Source organism: Colias eurytheme, chromosome 8 (assembly GCF_061535395.1).
Source record: "Colias eurytheme isolate Ceu_HAF_F1 chromosome 8, ilColEury1 Martin Lab GWU primary, whole genome shotgun sequence".
In the NCBI taxonomy this organism is placed as follows: domain Eukaryota; kingdom Metazoa; phylum Arthropoda; class Insecta; order Lepidoptera; family Pieridae; genus Colias; species Colias eurytheme.
Genome location: NC_142987.1, coordinates 2,150,328 through 2,169,858, shown reverse-complemented (window position 1 = coordinate 2,169,858; position 19,531 = coordinate 2,150,328).

The window sequence follows — 19,531 nt, the reverse complement described above, 5'->3', positions numbered from 1 at the left end:
TTTATGATTTTATATGCCCTCAGTTTCAATTCTTTAAAAATCTATTTCTACCTTCTTTTTGTTTTTCAGATATTGTGAGTGAACTATTTGTCTCACAGACTTTGTTCTATGCTCTAATGAAAGAAAATTAAATGCACTACAACTTTATTATACGACCTTCTCATAGAACCAGCGGTTTTTGCCAATATTTTGCTTCAAACGGGAGCAAAACTAAAAATTTCAATATTTCGGGAAAAATGAACCATCTTCGAATGGCCACAGTTTAGTCGCTATAAGATTTAGAGAGCTTTAATTAGACTTAAATTGTTGCAAATTTAATAACCTTAATTTATGTACTGAATGATACTTGTCGGAAACGCATAGTTTATGACTTTTAGAGCAAAAAGTGAAAAAAGTCCAAAATTTTCGCAGTTTATTATTTGCGTATAATCTTTTTTCCTACTTTCCCAAATTTTGTAATTTTGTTAATTACCTATCCTGCAAATGAAAAAGTATTATTCTTTTTATGATTTTATATGCTCTCAGTTTCAATTCTTTAAAAATCTATTTCTACCTTCTTTTTGTTTTTCAGATATTGTGTGTGAAATATTTGTCTCACAGACTTTGTTCTATGCTCTTATGAAAGAAAATTAAATGCACTACAACTTTATTATACGAACTTCTCATAGAACGAGCGGTTTTTGCCAATATTTTGCTTCAAACGGGAGCAAAACTAAAAATTTCAATATTTCGGGAAAAATGAACCATCTTCGAATGGCCCCAGTTTAGTCGTTATAAGGTTTAGAGAGCTGCGGTTAGGCTTAAATTGTTGCAAATTTAATAACCTTAATTTATGTACTGAATCATACTTGTCGGAAACGCATAGTTTATGACTTTTAGAGTAAAAAGTGAAAAAAGTCCAAAATTTTCGCAGTTTATCACGTGGTGCGCAGCGAGCACAACTTTTTCGAAGTTGCAAATTGGGATTTACATCACCCTAACTGATCCAAACAACATACCAAAAATTCAAATCTACATCGTGCTTTGCGAATTTAATGTTAATTTCCACTGGCCTATTATATCCTCAATTTAAAATATTATATGAAACGTTTATTTAATCGTTACATTAACATTTTAACCTTTCGGTAAAAACAAAAAAGTGACGTTTCCAATTACAAATTAATAAAAAGGTGTCGCTCGTTTCCCGCCTAAAATGAGGCGCCAATTACAATTTCCTCCCTTTTCATGAAGCAAATATGGCCTCCGTGTCAACTCGATTTTGACGAACGATAATGTCGATCGCAAATTGGTAAACGAAATTAATACGCCAATTACTTATACTTACAATAGGAAATATAGCGCCCGGCAAACTTCTTGGCCAAAAAGTAGCGTGGTGGGAGAAGCTTGCACTGTGCACATATAAAAATGTACTAAAACTTGCTGCTAAAAATGTACTAAAACTAAAGTTTGCCGGGTGCTATACCTGCATATAAAATATGATATGGCTACGGCTACGGTTATACTTTAGCAATGTTTAATGATATTTCCTGAATGATTAAAACAGGATTTATTATCCCCCAGTCACTGCAAGTTCATATTGCGCTCAAAAATTAACTTACCATCAATTTATGGCACACACAATTTTCAAAAAAATTAATTTGCCATTCATATCCAGCCTCTATAACGCAACAAATTTGATGTCTCATCTGGAATTCACCAGCTATTCGTAAGGTTAAAATGTATAACTGCGTTCCTTTGGTCTCATTTCTTAGCCAGATGCAGTTTATTTTTAATTGGGGCTTTAAAAAGTCAAGCATACAATTAAAATGATTAGAACATCATTATTGTTGCTTGTTTAATAAATAACTGGATTATTAGCAAATAACATAGGTAGGTATCACCATCAATCAACGATAAACCTCTTTTTTGGGAGAATCCTTCTAACGCGAATGTTTGTAAGTATGGTTGGATGGATGGATGGATGTATGTTACTCTTTCACGTAAACACTACAGGATGGATTTGGATAACTTTTACAGGAATAAAGATCAGAATAACAATTGATTTTGCACGTTGGTTCGTCCGCAAGTGAAACCGCGCAGCACAGCGCAGCACAGCACATTTTACTTCAACAAAGTATCTGGATTATTTACCATCTATGTATCTCTTACAATGAAGTCTTAACCTAGGAATGAACTGACACTTAAGGAATAGTATTTCGATTCATTCATTCTTTACATATACTTACAGTTGTTCTAACAGAACAATTTACATTCAACCGCATCAATGCATCAATGTGAAGCTGAAGACAGACCAAATAATATTATAACATCATTACGGACCAATAAATAGTGTAACAGAGTTTCAGTCGGAACCTTTGATGCAATATTATACGTATGTACAAACTAACAGACAAACATGACGTCTAATAAGGCCGGCTATAATGTAGCAGTCGTGCGCTGGCCGCCGGACCACCACGGACGTTGGGTGATATACGCCTATCTTGCTTTGTCTCGGCTGGTTTCATACACATGGGCTGTAGAGATGAGAGAGACAGATAATAGTTGTAAAATTATACTCTTTTCTTGAGTAATACATAGTAGTATTAACGTCGTTTTATAGATGCCCATTCATTTGAAACATCCAATGTTTTAAAATGTATGAATGAGAGTACCTTTATATTCCACCATTGCAAGGTTCAGGTTAGTAAGGGTAGTTTATAAAAAAATAATAATTTGTATGAATAGTTTATAAAAAAAATAATTTGTATGAATAACACTTTAATGGTACCTCATGCAAAAAATGGTTTTGAAACTAGTAGGTATCTATTATCGTAGCGAAAGCGATTGAAGAGATCGCCAGACTGGTTGGCAAGTCAACACTTCGAAATCGATCATTCTATCTACGTCGTGTAAAATTTTGCGCTTAGTCTGAGCTATATCCTAACAAATAAACGAACTATACACTGTTTTCTCATATAACTTTAGTATAGGTAAGCTTCCAGTCGATGCGAAGAGACCACCAGCTACGGTCCTGCAAATAATCAAATTTATCTGCCGTCCCGATAACTGTATCGAGGGTACTGACTGTTTTTCGTTAGCTAATGTGAACCGACGTCTGCCTATTAAAATTATCTGATTTATTATACACTAGCCTCTAGCCGCGACTTCGCTGCTGTATTTTTAATACCATTTTATTTATATCTTATTTCCAAATGCACGCGTGGTTTCAAAAGCTAATAAACGTAATATAAGATATTATATTAGTCTCAGAAAATAGATGAATGTTGATTCAGAAACTTAAAATTATGAAAAAGTGTTGTGCCGCAGCCTTTGTACGTGAAACCCTGTGGAAAATAAAAGTAAAACCTCTGGTAATTATTAATCAATAACAACCAAAACACCGACAATATAATACTATGCTACTAAAGTAAGGGATATTCTTCTTCTAGTTTAAGAAGTGAATGCCATTTATATTAACGATTATACGATGGGCACAATAACTAATTAAGACGATAAATAACTTGATTGTTCCTTATTGTTTGTTCCAGTTACTTTGTACTGTCGATAGTACAAAGCACCTAACTGTTATTTTATCACTCTAATATCGATTATTATTGAAAATATTTTCTAGGAATTGGAAGATATTCGTATAGGAGTGCTAATTGCTGTAGATTAAAAAATAAGTCCAATAAATTTCAATACTTGGAAGCCTTAGCTAGGTAGTAACTATTTATTAATTTGTAATACATATTACCTTTAGGCTTTAATTCGTGATCCAATAATCTTGATGCTATTTCGTTTCACCTCCCGGATTAACCAATAAGTATTCAAAGAGGTTTACAATACATAGCATACTTTTTGCACAGAACCAAAACAGATCCATAACAGTCTAAATGTTTCGAGTTCCTCATGCCGCAAAGCGTCCAAATTACTAGCATTTCTAATAGTTCTCAGCAGCAATATCATTAATTCCCGCGCAAATATACAGTTTCTCATTTACACATAGACGACAATAATTTAGTGAAGCGAACAATACAAGTAATGCGCATTTCACACTATATTGGTTTTATTTGGATTGCATTAATTCGCTATCTATTTTGCATGACCCTATTTCGAGAAATTTATTGCAAACCATTATGAATACTTTCTAGGACATGATTATTTTATATAAAATCAATTCGATTTAATCATCTAGAAACCTCATATATTTCCCATTGTATGTGTTGGTAATATTATAATAAATAAATTATAACGACAAATAAAGGCTTGAATTTAATATCCTCACTTGTAAATCCTACCTTTTTAATATAATTATTGTCTCTAAATACTACCTACTCTTGTCTCTCACATACCTATCTAATATCAGTCTAAAAAATGTACCCAAAAATAATACATATTAGTTTTCTTTAACTCAAATACATTCACCAGGTTTTAATAGCTACCATAAAGTACCTATAGTAAAATATTCACCTTTCTTTACGTTTTTTTATCTTTTTCAGGTCGATAGCTATCGATCACCTTATTTAATTCCTTCGCTAGTCCACGTATGATTAATTACGACTTTAATATCGATAACTTTATCGATTCTCAATCGATTCACGATAAGGGCTACATCACTAGTGGAATAAGAAGCGAATGATGTGGTATCTATACATATAATAAAATCGTAGGAAAGTCAAAACTGTACATTGAATATTTTTTTAAAAGAATACATAATCCATGATCTATAATCGATATAGAAGCCAAAAACATAGTTTTTAGAATTTTTGTCTGTTTGTCGGTTTGTCTGTTTGTCTGTTTGTCTGTATGTTTGTCCAAGCTAATCTCGAAAAGTACTGCATAGATTGACTTCAAATTTTGCATGAATATTACTAACAGGTCGGGTGAGGCTTTTTTAAACATATTATCATGCTATCACCTCCAGGGGAGGAGCTGTGAACCTTTATTTTTCTTACGTATTCCGTGTATTACGACACCGTTCAATCTAAAGACTCATGTTTAAATGTTGTTTTTGAGTAAGCCACGCTATTATCTAGCTTTATACTATAAAAACTACGTCATTTGCGTAATTTTGGTAGAGAAACAATTAAATGAATCTTAGTAGTATAAAGACAAATTTAAAACAGCGCCATCTATGAAGTGTTATAAAAATCAAACACACATTAACTATTGGAAATTAATAATAATCAAATGACGCATATATAATTAATGTTGTTTAACAATATCTAGATTGACACTATAAAAATTATGCCATTTAATTTAGTAACTTGGGAAGAGAAACATGTAAGTTGTATAATGTTAATTTTGAAACAGTGTAGGTAATCTATGAGATTTCGTAAAAATCAAATCAATTTACATGTTAACACTACTGAATACACTGTTAAAAATTAATAATTTAAATATAATCATGTTATTTATTTAACTCTTTAACCCATATCTTCCCTTCCCTATAAGGCTCTCGTTAGAGAGTAGTATATTCTTTGCTATAAGGTATATTTCGTGTAAAAAATAAATATACTACATTTTTTAAAGTGAGGGTAGATGTTTTATTTTAAGTAAAACCATGGTAAAACTAGACACCATTATCTACAGTTAATCTAATATTGATTATGTTCATTAGTTACAATTTTATAAAAAAACCGCATCAAAATCTGTTGCGTAGTTTTAAAGATTTAAGCATACAAAGGGACATAGGGACAGAGAAAGCGACTTTTTTATACTATGTAGTGATATTTATAAAGCAATTGAATGCCATAAAACCATAAATATCAAATCCAATCTTTATGTTTTGTGAATTTTCACCATCATGCGTTCCCATAAAAGGTAAGTAGTTACTTATAGGTATTTATTTTTTATAATGATAGCAATTCATGTTTTTTGTTGGTACATATTATATTACACTTTTAGAATGAAATAATAAAATGAAGAATTCTTTTATATATGACTTTTACAAGATTTTGAGGTGCATTGGGAATAGTAGTTTTTGATAAAATTTTATTTGTAAGTAGCTTTTTTATAGATTTACAATTAACTTTTGATTTTTTTATTTACAGATTCAATGCTCATAAAATAATATCGCCTTTGGAAGACTATTTCTGCTGACAATTTTACAACACCACTTGAAAATTGATGATTTGATGATAAAGATAGTGGCAGCGAAGATTAAGTGGAAATTAGTAATCATCCGCTTCGTCAATTTTTGACTGAAGTTAATGTCCAACTTCCAATGGTTCAATCATTGGAAGTATCTCGGGAAATTTTGGAGGATATTTTTCAGGAAGGAGAGGAGGGGCAGCCAACCACATATCAAACTATGTACTACGTTGTAGTACCGAAAAAAAATGTTATTGCCAAATGAAACGTAAATTCTGCACTCACAACTGTACAAGTAATGTTTTTTTTAATATTTATCGTTATGGCTATCGAGGTATCTACCTGCGACCGTACTGGGATCAGAGTACATGATATACAGTTCATCATCCAGGATTGCTAAGAGCATTTTCACACTGAAAAAGATGTTTTCTTTGAATCGTAGTTGCTTCATTTGTTTATTTTTAATCATTATACATAAATGTTTTATATTTTATAAATATATCATTTTCATTATTTATAAATAAAATGGATTGCCCTCCTGAAATTATAAAAAAATAATGTATACTTTTGCCAAAATATATATATAAGCTCAAACTCATTTTTAGATAAAAATAACAAAAACAAATTATTTATTAAAATTTAGTAGATAAAATAAATTATGTACTTAACGATTTTATAAGAAAACACAGTATATTTATTATGAGACGGTGATCTCTTCCAGAAAAAGATATTCATCAGCTCAATAAAATTGAATAGTATGTTGTTAGTTATTCTTTAGATTCACAATTGTAATGAGAATTTCCGCATTCAAGTTGTATCGTAGTTTAGATATATATCATAGTTTTGACACATTAAAGTTCCAACAAAACCCTCAAATTTTTGAGCAGAGTTGAGCAAGATAATTTGAAAAATGTGCCGGGTTAAGTATTATAGAAAAGGTTAGTTCGTTGGTAATTATTATTTCTTCGTCATTTACATGTTGTTAGTAAAAATAAACTTCGACTACTGACGTCTGACGCCAAGTGGGGACAGCGACCAGCGTTGTCACTGTATCGCTCTTGCCACGCTGTTCAACAGACTTATTCGATAGTTCAATTTTATTTTAAGACCGCTGTGACAACCAACCCGTGAGACAACCAAACCCGGTCTCCCCTACTATCCCGAGAGACCGAAACCTTTACTGGGAGGGTATGACGTCTCACAGCTGATCGCAAACGGCATATTGTACTATCCCGTGAGACCGAAACCCTCACTGATAGGGAATTACGTCTCAATACTGATCACAACAGTCATATTTTATCTCGAGAATCTGAAACTTTACTCAATATGAAGACCGTTTGACAAATGATATAGGGTGCATCATACTATTTTGCGATCTCTTGAAGATGAACATGAACATAAGCAATGACTAGAGTAGGGACGCGAATATTACAATTATTTGAGACAAGAACGATTAATTAGTTTGTTTAATGAAAGATTAAGAATAATTGAAAATATTCGGTCTCTGGAAACGGACGAATAGCGAGAGGCCCGTCTTACTGCAGACAGATTTCGTCATAGTCTTAATAACTTAAAGGTAAACAATCTACGAATTCGGTGGTGTGGTCCGACAAAATATAAAAGTGGGTTTGCTTATAACCTCACAATTTATTACAGATCATCTTCTGTATAGGCGATATTAACGTAGTATGTTCTTTTGTAATGCTTTAAAGTGGAGTAAGGAGTCGGCTTTCGTTTGAACCTTTGAAATCACTACTTTTAGAGGAACATACTGTGCAATCTAAACTGTTATTAGACAATATTCGCTCTTATAGTAGTGCGTTTCAAATGATCAAAGGTGCTAAACAATTATCAGAGGGTTCTTTCATGCTTACTTTTAAGATACAAGGTCAAGTTTATTTGATAGGATCCCTTTTGCCTGAAGGCCAACCTAAGTTTGTTAAATATATTTTGTATTCGACTACAACGAATAGTAAAATACAAGAAATCAATATTTCTCAAATTTAAAACTGAACTCATTTAACAATTTTAGAACAGGTTAATTATTCGTATGTATGCAGTTTTAAATCGACATTAGAAGCTTTTCCTCAAGATGGTGATATCGGCACTCAGGAACTCCCTGGACATGTTATAACGCCCAGGCCACAGTATTACAATTTTTCTTACAGTAGAGCAACTTATTTTCGCATAGCAACGGAGGGGAACTCGCGGGGGGTCAAGTGACGCGGGCCACGTACCACAAACATGCTTAGTTTGTGGTACCGAGCGCGAAAGAAAGTCATCGTGTTTTTAGTAAAGTTACTATCTAAACTAACGTAACTTAATACTTAGGTACATATTGTATAATGGTGCGCTCAAACTGTTAATCTACATTTAATTTAGATTATTATTTGAAATACTCAGTAATGTAGAATTTAAATCACATTCATTCATGTTTTCTTCAGATTTTTTCTTATCAGTGTTCAATTTTAATGTAGTTAAATTTTATAAGAGACAATAATTAAGAACATTCAAAAATAAAGTGTCACGTATTTTTTTTAAACGACGAATGACGAAAAACGACGTTATCGCGGACGAAGTCGCGGGCAACAGCTAGTAAGATATAAAATTAAGCGTAAAATAAATAAAATTGCGGTTAAAATCAACTCATATGCAGTTAAATATCCAATCAATACGGTAATTCTAAATTTTATATTCTATTTTTTTTTTTTGAGTTGTACAATGAACAGCTTTGAAAAAAATGTTCAGTCCTACATTTTAAGAGGCATTAGCATCAAGTCAATACGTTTGGATTGGCATTACAGATTTGTCATTGAACCTAAAAAATCTAAAACTTACAAAGCTATCTAATACGCCATAAGGTCTTCCTAAGATTCATCCATATTATCCATGTCTGGACACTTCATGTCCTTCAATAAAAAACTGAACAATGTCAGATTTTCAAGTGGTTTTAGTAACTAGTGTCACAAAGAGCTTTCGAGAATCACACTAACCCTAGCTACTATTATTTTCATATGGTTTATGACTTACACCACTCTCATTAACTAAAGGCATCTATCTAATGGCCTGCAGATGATGACGGATCGCGACACGCCTAACCAAGCGCTCGATTATCCACCTCTTATATGAGTATAGCATTAAGAGTTTAGCATTAGTAGCTCAACAGTGACCCAATAAGACTTAAATTGCCTATATACCTGTTGATTCGTGATTATCCTGCAATAAAACTGGCTGTAGGTACTTCATTGCAGTAAGCCTGGCATTTATTCAAAGACTAATATTTGGGAGATATTGAACTCCAGTGAGAAATTAAAAAAAATATTATAAGTGTATATTTGTTGTGAAGATTGTTTTGTGGGATTTCATCATAGTATCAACCAAATTAGGAATCCGAGAATGTAAATACGGAAAAATATATTTATAGTACAATTCTATGAATAAACAACGATAATTATAATATACCATCTACTCCAAGTTAAAGTTCCGACCTTATAATAAACATAGATATCTAATTTCTAAAAATAGTTTTATGATAATTGAAGATAGAGCACTTTATTTTATCAAACTACATCAGGAAAAAACATTAACTTATAAACAAATACTACACAATAAAACGTCGGTATTTCAAAGCTATTTATCGACTACCATTATAAAACGGCAATGCAAAACAACCTTATTACGAAGCCAATTTCCTAAGTAAAATTGCATAAAATATACAAGTATTATAGATTCATCTGAACCTTGCTTAACATACTGCTTATATCAAATAATAACATCATTATGTTGTGAACTATCCCATTTATCTACTAATGAAATCGTTGGACTTGTTTTAATAAACCACTATTTTATGTAAAACAGGTATTTTATACACCTATATTATTTCAACAATAACTTATGAAACGATATTGTAATCATAATTTGTATGCTAGTAAAACACTGACATAAAATTTTATAACCAATAATTTGGTTACATAAAAAGGTTATGAAATATTACAAATTATATGCCCATCTATTAAGTATCCGCTTCCTTCCTTTGCTGAGCACAGTGCTAACTGCTAAAGACATGTGTGCAGAACCGATAGATCCTAGTTTTGGTTCATGATAAAAGAAATAAGTAATCTATCAATCATCCAAGAATAATAAGCATATCACCTAGTACATCCGTAGATACCTATAGCGCACATTTTTATCCACCACACTATCTTTCTTAAAATATAAATATACAACAAAACTAAGAGCCGATATGTAAATATTTTACAATTCCAATTTTACACACGTGTATAACCTCCTCCTTAATAAGGTTACGATCAGATTTAAACAATTTCCAAATCGAACATCAAAATAGGTCACAGCAATCCCATGTAAGGACTAACCTAAACGTGTCGATTCCCATTATTGGCAATCCTAACGGCCGATGTAAGATAAGTATTCTTTACAACCAGGGCAATACAATTAAACAATAACCGAGCGACTGCCGTAACGACCTACCGAATCGGCAATGTTAATATATTGCTGATACGAGATACGCTATACGCAAGATACGGTTAATGTTTCGATTCTTATTGTTGTTTATGGTATTGCTTATGAGAATAATCGATTGTACAATTAACATCGATGTTGAAATAGAATTTTTTAAGGCCTGCGTAAGTACCATGCGAATTTAAAATGAGTATTATTTACTGTTAACTTTTCTTTAAGCAACAAATTGGGATATTTATTTTGACCCTTAATCTTTGTAAAAATATGTGACTCTATATTCAATCGTTTTTACTACAATACTATCGATCGATCTGCGAGATCCCTGCATCATAATAATATAATGTGTGCTTCATTATTCTTCTCTAATAAAATACATCAATTACGATCATTTCATCGTTGCTTATATCGCAGTTAACATCTTTCAGATGTCTATTCTAGTTCCTAGTTCCTATACAAACTAAATTGTTAGTACCTATAAAGTGGATACAATATGTTTATAACTTAGCTATGCATAATTTTATTATAGCGGACAGAACAAAGTCACCAGCTAAATTTAATTCTAAAACATGCATAGTCTACGAAATAATGTAGAGTTACAATGTTAATTAGGCGATAATAAGCTTGAGAACGCTTAGAACTTCATACCATTAACCATTATCTAAAACCATTATTATTGGCCAATTGAGTATTTGAATTAAATTTTTTTTTGTGATAAATGGAAAGATTATATATTAGTTTTATAACAAAACTGTTTTTATTTTTATTTTTTTTGCAATAATTCAAAAGTTATTTCAAAATAAAAATTAGTCTTTGAATCCAGTACCGAAGACACGCCGACAACTCCCGAAGCGTCACCCGAGCGCGTGTGACGTCATAATGTTAGTTTTCACTCATTGCAGTTGATAGAAAATTAAATATAGTTTGAAAAACTAAACAGGATAAAAAGATAAATTCATGAGATTATTGTATTGTTACCGGGTTTTTATAAGTATACAAAATTTAAATTAAATCCGTCGGTTTATAGTGGGTCTAAATCGAATCGAAAGGAGAATTGGTTACATACAAACATATGTTTTAAGCTGATCCTGGCGATCCTTATCAGGATAAATTTATGATATTATTGTATTGTCATCGGACCTTGATAAGTGTTCAAAATTTGAACAAAATCCGTCGGTTTTAAGTGGGTCAAAATCGAGTCGAAACTTCGAAAGGAGTCGGTTACATACAAACATACAGGTGAAGCTAATAAAAGCGTGTTAATAATAAATACAGTGTTTTGATCTATGTAATTTTGTTGTCATTATTAAATTACATATTAATTATATTAATTGTTAATTATATTATTTAAATTTATATTAAAAATGGCGAACCTCAAAAGTTATCGTTTTGTACCATTATGTACGAATACTACAAAGGCAACTCCTGACAAAAATCGGTGATCATAAATATATCAACTTCAAGAATATTATTCGTAACTAACTAACTAATTCGGAACCAACTAACAAATCGTATGTAAACGCTATGTACTGCAGTTAATAATAGCTATAACATTATGACGTCACAACTGTGGTGACCAGTCATGGCGCGTTTTTAGTCACGTGATTCTAACTTAAATTTCATCAATTTTTAATTGCTTATAATTAACGGAAAAAAAATTTTTTGTAAGTTATTTGCATTAAATATCAATATTATTAATAATAAAGTTTCCAAATACATAAAAAAAATCAATAATTTTTTTTTATTCAAATACTCAATTCACGCGTTGGCCATATTTGGCCAATGTAATTGAATACTCAGATAGTTAATTGACCAGATCTAGCTGCCCTTTGATGGATGAAGTATCGTCTCTGTGGAATCTTGTGATAACAATGTTGGCTGTGTGGAAGATGGTGTCGAAACTTATATTAAATTTTTTGCAGAACTATATGAACAAGATGAAAATATATTATGGTACTTATGTAATGTAGGTACAGTTATGTTATTAAGAACATGAGTTTATTCCAATAGTTTTTTTTAAAGCGGCACTTTTAGAACACGTACATGTACAAAGCATGTAAGTACATTATAATTTATAAGGAAAATACAAAGTCAACGTAAGATGTGCTAGTGAATTCACGTTATTTATTATGCTTTATCAAAAATCTAGATTAATTTTCAAACTCACTATTATGCTGATTTATAAATCTTAATACTATACTTACTATACTGTATTATAAAGGCGAAAGTTTGTATGGATGTATGGATGTATGGATGTATGGATGTATGGATGTATGGATGTTTGTTACTCTTTCACGTAAAAACTACTGAACCTACTATTACTATTATAAAGGCGAAAGTTTGTATGGATGTATGGATGTATGGATGTATGGATGTATGGATGTATGGATGTTTGTTACTCTTTCACGTAAAAACTACTGAACCGATTACAATGAAATTTAGCACACATATAGAGGGTAATTTGGATTAACACATAGGATAGGTTTTATCCCGGAAATCCCACGGGAACGGGAACTATGTGGGTTTTCCTTTGAAAACGCGGGCGAAGCCGCGGGCGGAAATCTAGTTATATAGTAGGGGAGGCCAAGAGGGGGATTTTGGGATTTACTCGAGCGCGTCAGATTACTATAAGGGACGGTACCTTAGCTATTCATTAGTACCTCTAGTCAATATGAGCAGTTATGGTTGGTGGGTGCGCTCAGGGGCCCCGCTGGAAAATTTGAATAATCCATAATTCCCTAAGGTTGAGCTCGAATCGTCAGATTAGCGAAATGGGGACTTCTTATATTGTAATTAACCCCCCCATATATTAATCTGACGCGCTCGAATAATATTACCTTAATTTTTTACCCTTTCTTCATAGCGATTAAATCGCCACTTAAATCGTCAGATTAACGTATACTTTTTTTCAGTGTCGTCCTGGAGCATGCAAAATATCAATATCTAACGCGCTTGCTTTTTTAAATTAAAAAAAATCAAAAAACCCTTCCCCACCGCTAAAAGTGAAAACATTATAGGACCTTTTTTTCTCGCTATGGTCTAATCTACCAATTCTAATAGGTTCCCGTGACGCTCGAGTAAATCCACATTTAGCATCCTGGCCTCCCCTACTAATAACATAATTTCAATTTTTTAGATATTTTTGTAACTACGCATCTCTGTCGGTATTCCTCTGAAACAATTCTTAATTTTCTTTTGTATCTATTTACAACAGCTCCCGCTCCATTAACGCCAATTGCATCAATACAATGAAATATTATAAATAGTACAAGATCGTGAGTAACATTTCATCACACCCCAATATATTATAATCGCTCCTCTGTGTAGGGTTACCAGAAATCTATGCCTGAATTATAATTTTTTTTTTTTTTTGTTTTGTGGTACAGTAATTTGACGAGTATATCAGTCATAACCAAGGCCATAACATTATTAATAATGAAAAATAGTTTATTTACGTGTTGACGATTTTTTGTATTATTTTTTATGGTTACTTTTACAAGCAGGAAAAATAATCTTATATGTAATTTAAGCATTATTGACTTGATTAGTAAAATGGCGTAGGCGTAGACTAATCAACAAACAACTCCACACTGAAAGAATTTTTCAGATCAGTACCATATACTTCCTGAGAATAGCGCTTTTAGCTTTACAATCTATACTAATATTATAAAGCTGAAGAGTTTGTTTGTTTGTTTGTTTGAACGCGCTAATCTCGGGAACTACCGGTCCGATTTGAAAAATTCTTTCGGTGTTAGATAGCCCATTTATCGAGGAAGGGCTATATATGATCACGCTACGACCAACAGGGGTGGAGCCACGGGGGTGAAACCGCGCGGAGCAGCTAGTGTACAATAAAAATGGATAGCCAAATGTGTTGGTAAACGCAAAACTCGGGAACGGCTGAACCGATTTCGTTTATTCTCTTTTTTATAATATTCCTTGAAGTACAAGGCTGGTTCTTATGGAGAGAAAACGTAAACATGTACCACGGGCGAAGCCGGGGTGGACCGCTAGTATTCTAGTATTAGTATAGATTCTTATATAACATCTGGCAATTCCCTATCCCGGCCGGAGGGCTAAACGAATAAGAAATGTACCCGCCAACATCACCTGATTTTAATTCATAGCCCGCTTGATTAACTGCCGGCTTATAAATCATAAATTCTGTATGCTACCTAGATATTGTAAGGACTCGTCCATAGTATTAATGCTAAATTGTAGAAACAATATTGTTCTTGTCATGGCAATTTGTAGGTATAAATAACGGCAACGCCTAAAATAACTATGGCAGTACATATTTAGATTTTAGTAATATGTTGTGTTATTCAAATGCCCCAAAGTTGTTAGGAAAGTAGATATGTCACCGCTTTATGCTTGACATAAATTATTAAGATCAATATTCGACCCCTGGACGACCTCTAGTTACAAAACAAAAAACAAAATTACATTGCAGAACTCATAGTAGTTACAACAAATGAAAATAAAAAATACACACTTCCTTCATCAGTAATAAGGAACATTAAACAATTTATAACGTCGAATAAAATATATTTTCATTACGGAATATAAACATGTCTATAATGTGTACTTTCTCCCATTATTATGTATTTATGGCCGACATTTTGTACATTCTCAATGTATTATATCGAACTATAGTCTATGGTATCATTGCATTTCATGGGTTCATTTTACGAAAACAAAATGTCAACTTTGTTAAATTGTTGTTTGCTAAAATTGTATGTTATTACAGAACGCATTTATAACTAAAATGTCACTGAATAACTTAATACTTTCATTAAATAAATTGTTACAAAGAAAGGCCTGGAATTATAGATGATTAAGAAATTATATATAATTGCATTTAACTTTCACTGTAGTAGGTTCATACCAAAATATGAATTCAAAAGATGTAGTAAATGGGAGTGCAACATGCAATGCATCAATATAATCTAGGGATATTTATTTTGCATCAAATATCTATGAAGAAATTTCGAATATAAAGCAAATAAAATAATGATAGTTTATTTTAAGGTTAAAGAAACAACAATTACCAAATACCTAATTAGGTTTCCACACATAATTATTTTACTTCACAAATGTTATTAAAAGATAACACATTACAAAGATTTATATATGTAATGGTATTCTGTTTGAAAATAAAAACCGTGACAAATTCCTTTGTCGATTAAAAATTTCAAACAGCATTGACTTTCCTGATTGAATTTATTGTTAAAAAGGTGTTTCCATTTACCAACAGCTATTTCGAGCTAGTAGCTATACTTGATAAAATCAAGTTGAAACAATTAAATGGCGTGTGGGTAATTTAAATGAACACACAGAAGAGCGTAGCGAGATCATGTAAAGTGGCAATTTGTATGCTCGCACGTCTGCGTAATGAACGAGTACGCTTTTTTATTTTTTAACTGATAATTCCTATAAATAAAATGGTACATATACGTATGCATATATTGATTAAACCATTATTTATTCTCAAAATGTCCTTAAAAACTTTCACAACTTTTTAAACTTCCAGCCAGTAAGTAACCTTAAATTAATTGTTTATGGTAGCTGACGCCTGTCAAGTTGTCAAATGAAACTTGGCGCGTAAAAATTGACAGTTCCAATTTCTCGTTTTCACAAGTTGCGACAAAAAAAAACAAGCTTGCAAACAATAATACAAAAACAAATGATATGTCTAGTATCTACTATTTTTCAACTCCAAACACAACTATACTCCGATGTCATCTGGCGTGAAGTGGCCCCATTACCATCCCATCCGCACTTCGTTAGCTCAACACGTATCTTACAGACTATTATCCCTCGCACAATATCTGCCTACACCACACATTTCCATTGTAATGACCACATGCTAACGAGCCAATTTAACCTTTATTGCCGAGTGTCCGACAACCATTTCAGCATTATCATCTAGATCGACGCATAATAACCAATTTAAGAAAGGTATTCGTTTTATCGGAGCAAGGGAATAGGATATCGTTAGTTCTTTTTCTTATTGTATTGTTAATCTGAATTTAATAGCTTTTTTATCAGTGTATACTGTATCGTGGATACCATTTAAGGAAAAACCAAAAGCATATAATTGAATGTAGAAATTGTATTGATTACATAATTATACAAACTATAAGTTACTTTATTTCGTCACATGTACTTTTTTGAGAATTGTATAAATATAGTCACTATTTTTTTTACAGAGAAACATAAACATGAAAATATTTATACTTACATATAATTTATATTCTCTAAGTTATAACTATTTGCTATGATAATACACAGATACATTTGGATGACATTGCATTGAACAGTGTCGAGACTCGAGTCACACAAACATATGAAGTGTTTTATTTGTAAATAATATTCACGAGACGAAGAGGTCGATTTTACATAGTAATGAGTTTAAGAGCTGAATAAAAATAATTGTGCGTAAATATAATACAGAATTAAAATCACTTCTTTATTATCAACAGGTAAACAATTGATATCGGAAGATATTAGGATATAGGAAAAAATCCAGTAACTTTTATTAACATTTGGCTTTACAGAAATGAAGTTTGAAAAGATTACATTTTAGTTGCATTTTAGACAGAGCGAGGAAAATGAAAATTTTATTTTTAAAATAAAATAAATTGGATGCCTAAGAAAAAAACCATACTAATGTGAGAAAAAATATGACAGCACTACCGTTTGGTAGTTTAGTCACAGCATAATACTACTAGTTATTATTCTGTGGTATGTAGGTACAAACTTGTTGCACTTGCGTGAAGATGACGATTTTTGATATGTTACTCGTCTGTTTATACTTGCCTTCTCACACACTTTTCGTCTAAAAGATATCTATTGATTTCGCCAGCGGTTTTATGCTCATGTTTGTGGGACGCAGCTCTTACACCTCGCACGCCTATCTCGTAACAACACATAGATTCGAATACGACATCTCGCTTGATAGATATTGTTCGACAATATTATCGCTGCTCCGAGCCCCTAACATTTACACTTACTTTATAGTAGTGCACGCAGCCGCACAAATCTCGTTTTATAGCTGTTAGACGATGTTTTAGTGTATTTAGAGCTCTGTTCAGAGTCGACAACTAAATTATCGATGCACTGTGTGTAGGTACACGTTTGGGTTGTGTCAGTTCGGTCGTAAAGAATCGGCCGTGTGTTGTCTGCGAACCATAGACACAGAATTGACTACGCAATGGCCTAGAGTTGACCGCGCTCTAGACAAAGACAAAACTCTTCTGTCAGAATGACTAGATAGTTCTGTAATTGTGACACCTACTAGTCACGCGCTGTTTGTCCGCACCTTTCCATTTATGTCCGTGTTACTTTCATGCGACATTTAGGCTCTCCTTGAGGCTGTAATAGAAATTGTAACTACAAACACTAGATTACAACGACAGACTATGTCATCTTTCTTATATATAAAAATGAATCGCAAAATGTGTTGGTAAGCGCATAACTCGAGAACGGCTGAACCGATTTCGATAATTCTTTTTTTATTATATTCCTGGAAGTACGAGGATGGTTCTTATGTAGAGAAAACGTAAACATGTACCACGGGCGAAGCCGGGGCGGACCGCTAGTATAGAATAAAAATATTTCTACTTGGAAAAGCTGCTAATTGAAGTTTTGCTCTTATTTTCTAAGTTTGAATTAAAATACTACTTATTTCAGATTTGTTTCAACGTTAAATAATTTCAAATTCAGAATACTTTATAATTTCTTCAAAATACCCAAAGCTAAAACAAAGCCCATCCAGCTTACAATCGAAGCAGGAAACCGATACTTAATTATAAATAAAGTACCGCTAGATAATGAACGGTAAGTAGCTGGAATAATTCAATATCTACCTGTTGCGGATCGATGAAAGTGGTCCAGCATTCGTATTGTTTACGAGGATTGTATGGGAATACGGCGTGCCACAGATAAGTGAGAATCTTTACCTCTACTAAGGGCATTGGTCATGAAAAACAAACATTTTAATGGATATTTAAAGAACAAATTCTGAAACAGAAGCGTTCATAATGGATTGCATTGCCAAGGGATCATTCAAAATTCGTTAAGAATAATTAATATAATCATCTACATATCATATAAAAAATGTATCCCAGCTATTTCCCCTGGTCAAGGCATCACACGTGACCAGGCTGGACCGATTCCAATAATTGTTATTTTGGCGTATTGTTAATTATTAATTGATATAAACTACACGAGTTTGACAATATTTTGCGCGAATACAGGACAACTGCCGGGTCAGCTAGTAAATGATATAATCTTATATATAAAAATGAATCGCAAAATGTGTTGGTAAGCGCATAACTCGAGAACGGCTGAACCGATTTCGATAATTCTTTTTTTATTATATTCCTTGAAGTACGAGGATGGTTTTTATGTAGAGAAAACGTAAATATGTATCACGGGCGAAGCCGGGGCGGACCGCTAGTATTAAATAATAATTTATCTGCGGTGAGTCAAAGAGCAGAAAAAGGATGTTTTTAAATAAATTATACAGGCAGCTAATTAGATCAGATTACGTTGTTTGCGGTTTTCATATTATGAGCATGTGTTCAACCCATATTGCAGTACTGAATGAAAAATTATTTCATATATTTCAACTTCATACATAATTACTATTTTGAACTTCGTCTACGGATCACGCGCCATAATTTAATTACACCGATAAATTAATTACTATTAATAAACATTTGCCACAATATATTAGATACTACATTGACTGTAGGATTAAAATCCATCAGCTTATCTTTAATTATAGTAATTATACATAATGCTATCTGGATTATTCTGTAAAGACATTTTTTATCTGCGTAATGGATGACGTAAGTAAGACTATAGTCTATCATTTCTATAGAAATGCGCTTCCCATTCCAATAGTAAGGCTTCAATCTTGATAAAGGCACGAGCTTTTAATCAGATATCAACTGTTTACATTCCGCCCTGAGGA